At 40.3% G+C, this 5,223-nt stretch overlaps 1 pseudogene; it reads right to left on the reverse strand.

The window, feature by feature from the left end:
• Positions 1–4,393: 4,393 nt before the first annotated feature.
• LOC147442091 (uncharacterized) lies at positions 4,394–4,968 on the reverse strand (annotated as a pseudogene).
• Between the last annotated feature and the right edge of the window lie 255 nt (positions 4,969–5,223).

Consider the following 5,223-nt stretch of genomic DNA (forward strand, 5'->3'; position numbering starts at 1 on the left):
CACAACTTGAAACTTAGCAAGAAACTCTCGCACCTCACCTTTGCTTTGAAGACCATCTTTTGGACTTGTGGAGCAGCCCGCAGCAACGTCACAAGTACTACTTTTTCCGATTAGTGGTAGCTATGAAATCTTGAAGGGGATGCAAGAAGACTTTGTTGGTCATTCCCCCCAACAATCAGAGCCGACTGTGAATCCTACTGACTGCATTGTATCTCCACTAGATGTCTTCGTTGACTGCATTGTGTCTCCACCAGATGTCTTTGCTGGTGTGAACATACATGTGGTTGAAACACAATCAGCTGTTGTTACCAAAAGATGCCAAGCAGTAAAATAAAAAAGGAAGTCAACCTTTTGGAAACAAAGTCAAACTTTTCAACAAATTATTGGACAGGTTTTGGTTGTTAACAACTAGAAATACTTGCTGCATACTGAACAAGAAAAGATTGATTCCTTATAAATTACTGCATACACAAGATTGTCTACATAAGTTGACTAATTGCGAGGAAAACAACAAAATATTTGCAAAAACAGCTTGGAATAGCATTCATATTATGTCCTTGAAACAGAAAAGTGTACAAAGAGGCATCACGGGACAATAGACTAGCACCATGATCTTGGCTAGTGGTATTAGGGTGACCAGCCAAAGGGCTTGCTTGATGAACTTGCTGTGGAGCAGGCACACTACCATCAACACTACCATCAATGCTCACACGATGAGCAGGGACTTCACTATTTAGGCTTGCATCAGCAATTGTATCAGGAGCAGGCACAATACCATCAATGCTCACATGATGAACAGGGACTTCACTATTTAGGCTTGCATCAGCAACTGTATGAGGAGCAGGGCCTTCAGCACCAACCATTGTCGGGTCAATTACCCGAGGCAGAGTAGGGTCTTTGCTAGAATCCTTTGCATGCCTTTCTATTTCAACATTTGGGCAAGGGATTTCACCACCACTCCTAACATCTGGAGGAGTTTTGCTGAACAGAGTTTTCTTCATCCTCTTGGATGGTGGCTTTACTGACCCTTTCCTCTTTATTTTAGCTTCTGCCAACATGTTCTCCAGAGTGTCTCCACAATATTTACTGACAGGAGATTCTGCATGTTTCTATGCCATCAGTAAGTGCTCCAAAAAGACAAAAAAACTCAACCACATGTAAGTGGGTTGACACTAAATTTACTAAGGCATACCTTTCTGCATCAATGTATTGTTATTTGTATCTTCATCATCAGCTCCATGTGCAATTAAAAACCTTCTTGTCAACCTTGTAGACATACTTTGCCCATGCTTGCCACCTCTTGTAAGCTCTCCCTGTTTTATCTTGTCCTCTATGTCTCCAATTGTTGCCTCTGGAACATCATGAGGTGTCTCAAAGATCCCTATAGCTGCAATGGAAGATGTGATTAAACTAGAAGTACCTTCAAAGCTACTTAATAGCTATCTAGAAGTTGGCTAATAACATAATATTAACTGGCTAATAGCTGTCATACAACACCTAAAACTTTGTAATACTTTGCCAACAACATGTAGCCATAGCATGGCTGGAGAGGTACACAACTTGAAACTTAGCAAGAAACTCTCAGACCTCACCTTTGCTTTGAAGACCATCTTTTGGACTTGTGGAGCAGCTCGCAGCAACGTCACAAGTACTACTTTTCCGATTACTGGTAGTTGTGAATTCTTGAAAGGGTTGCAAGAAGACTTTGTTGGGGATTCTTCCCAACAGTCAGAGCCAACTGTGAATCTTGCTGACTGCATTGTATCTCCACCAGATGTCTTCGTTGACTGCATTGTATCTCGACCAGATGTCTTTGCTCGTGTGAACATACATGTGGCTGGAACACAATCAGCTGTTGTTACAAATAGATGCCAAGCAGCATTAAAAAAAGGAAGACAACCTTTTGGAAACAAAGTCAAATTTTTCAACAAATTATTGGACAACTTTTGGTTGTTAACAACTAGAAATACTTGCTGCATAGTGAATGAGAAAATATTTACCACACACAGTCAACAGCTATTAGGGAGCTGATTAACAAGCATCAAGTAGCATTTGCCTGCTACTAGCTCTCTAAACCTAGCAAACGGCTATCACCCACTAGCTGGTTAGAGCTATCTGTTAGGCATCTATTAATAACTGGTAAAAAGCTTTCTGAGAAGCAGTTATAACCTATCTGCTTGCAAGCTATTGAGCAGCAATTGGTTGTAAATAACTAGGCAATACTGGCCACATAGTCAATAAGAGTATATACCACACAATCAACAGCTAATGTGGAGCTATTTAACAAGCATAAAGTAGCTTTTACCAACCAATAGCTCTCTAAACCTAGCAGGTAGCTATCACCCACCAGCTATGAAAAACAATAGCTACCCAATAGCTGGTTAATACCTACACAATAGCTACCTAATAGCTGGTTAAAATAGCTAAAAGCTCTCAAAACCTGGCAAATAGCTATTACCCACTAGCTGTGGAAGACAATAGCTTCTTAATAGCTTGTGAGATAGCTACTTCCAGCTAAAGCTCTCAAAACATTCCAAATAGCTATTGCCCAACCCAATAGCTATGGAAGACAATAGCTACCTGATAGCTGGTTCTAAGCTGTCTGTCAAGCAGCTATTGATAGCTGGCCAGATAGCTACTAGTAGCTGATAGCTCTCAAAACCAGGCAAATAGCTTTGTCCTAATAGCTATGGTAGGCAATAACTACCTAATAGCTGGTTATAAGCACTATCAAGTAGCTATTAATAACAGCTTCAGATGGCTACCAGTTAATAGCTCTCCAAAATTGCCAAAAAGCTATTATCCACTAGCTGTGGAAGACAGTAGTTGTGATCAATACCTACTTCCAGCTAATAGCTCTCCAACCCTGCAAAATAGTTATCATCCAATAGCTATGGAATCCAATAGCTAACTCATAGCTGATTAAAATCTCTATCATACAGCTATTAATAACAGGTCAAATAGGTACTGCCAACTAATAGGCCATCACCCACAGCTATGGCAGACGATAGCTACCTAATAGCTGGTCAAAAGCTGTCTGAGAAGCAACTTTAGTCAAGTTTGGGTCTATAATATCTACACACTATCAATAGCTATTGTACAGCTATGAAAGTCAATAGCTACCTCATAGCTGGTCAAAAGCTTCGGGATGAGTAGATATGTAATAGCTAGTACCTAGCTATTAGAGAGTTATTAAATTCTAATAGCTAGGAATATTGGCCACTAGTGAATGAGAAAGTATTTACTCACACAATTAACAGCTATTCTGGAGCTATTTAACAAGATCCATGTAGCTATTACCAGCTAGTAGCTCTCTCTAAACCCAGCAGATAGCTATCACCCACTACTTATGGAAGCCATTGGCAAACTAATAGTTGGTTTAAAGTTGTATCTGATATCTTTTTATGATCTTGTGATAAGCAGCTATTGGTAATTGGATAGTAAGTTGTATTAGTAGCCAATAGCTATAAAATAGCTAACTCATAGATGTACCTGATACAGCTACTGGTTACTAATACACCTTACTACTAATTACAAGCTATTGACAGTTATTTGATAGCTTACCACTAATTACAAGCTATTGACAGCTATTGGTTACTAATATAATTCACTACTAATACAGCTATTTAATAGCTACTGGTTACTAATAGATCTTACTACTAATACTTTTGGTTACTAATACAACTTTTCCTTCCTTTGGAGCTTGAGTAACCAGAATTGGGAACATACCTATTGGAGTAAATTTTTTTTCTGCCCCACAGACGTTGTCTTTGCACCAAACATCTTCTTCACCGAAGCAAGGATCTCTATGCCGCATCCTGGTGCCAAGCACGAATCACTTAGCGTGGACAAAGTTACAAAACAAAAATTGTGATAGGGGTGTTGGCATGGTAGCATGCAAACACCCACAAGTATTTTATCCTGAAGTTCCAACCCACAGGCTGTGCATGGCTCATCAATAAATATAACCCCTCGACATATATTTGACATGATTGGAGGTGATGGAGAGAATATAGATGCTTTGCCCTGTTGCAATTGTAAAATTGCACTGCCAACAAAAGCCTCCTGATTTTTGAGTCTCGCCAAGAGCACATTCTTTTGTTGCAGCCTCTCCTGTATCGGACAAAAAAATTCAGTAATATTGTTCAAACACAAAATAAGAGGAACAACAATATCTTCTTGGTGTTCGCAAATCAACCTGTATGGCTGCAACATTGTTGTTTTCAGATGTGCCACCCTCTGCAACACCAAGAACACAGAGAACTTGCAAGTTAGCACTGATTATAGCTTGCAATGTCATCACCCTCTCCAGCGGCACATTGCCACTAGCCTGAATCGTGGCTAATTCTTCTCGTGCTTCCCGTAACTGTTTCAAGAAAGTATTTGCCTTTGACTAAACCTGCACTTCCACTTGTGCTTGCTGCATTTCTTTAGAGATCTTCCCTATTTCACTCTCAAGCTACCTAACTTTAGCTTGTACATCAGACCGCATGATCTGTGCCAGCTCTACATCCCGACTATTTGATGTATCCACGCTTGCCTTCGATGACTGAGCTACCAATACTAATTTGCACACTGTTTTCCCATCAGTCATGTGCGTCATTACTCTGGACATCTTGTTGGAGAGCCCTTGCTTATGTGCCCCCAGTCAAGTAACTGAGTTCTCAGCCACAACAACCCAAGCTACCCAGTATTTGGACTTGTCGAGAGACAAGTCCGCCCTCTGGCAATTTTCAAATGCAAATGATTTGGCAAACCAGGCAGCACACTCACCGTTTATAGGTAACTCCTGGTAAACCATCTGATACAGCATCATGAATTTATCGTAAAGCTCTGACCGTATGGTTCAAAGCTTCACCTTCTGCCCTTTGGTTTGTAGCACCATGAACATGGACAACCAGTCTTTCTGTGTAACATCCATAAAGTGTGGGTTGTCAACCCCGTCCAGGCTGAGGTTGTAGACTTCATGGAAGTCTTGTCTTGACAAGTTTTGTATGCTGGATTCTAGTAAATGGAGGTGGGTTCCACCTGAAATATACAATTAAATGACCCATCGAAATAACATTTTTATTCATCATTTCACCACAAGAAGTAATTAATAACAGATAAAATCTCCTAAGAGGAAGGATTTTTGCACCAATAACAAATCCTAATGCTAAAACAAGTAGGTGTGTGTGTGTGTGTGTGTGTGTGTGTGTGTGTGTGTGTGTGTGTGTGTGTGTG

The sequence above is a fragment of the Adiantum capillus-veneris genome, chromosome 14 (assembly GCF_014529385.1).
Source record: "Adiantum capillus-veneris isolate H3 chromosome 14, ASM1452938v2, whole genome shotgun sequence".
In the NCBI taxonomy this organism is placed as follows: Eukaryota; Viridiplantae; Streptophyta; class Polypodiopsida; order Polypodiales; family Pteridaceae; genus Adiantum; species Adiantum capillus-veneris.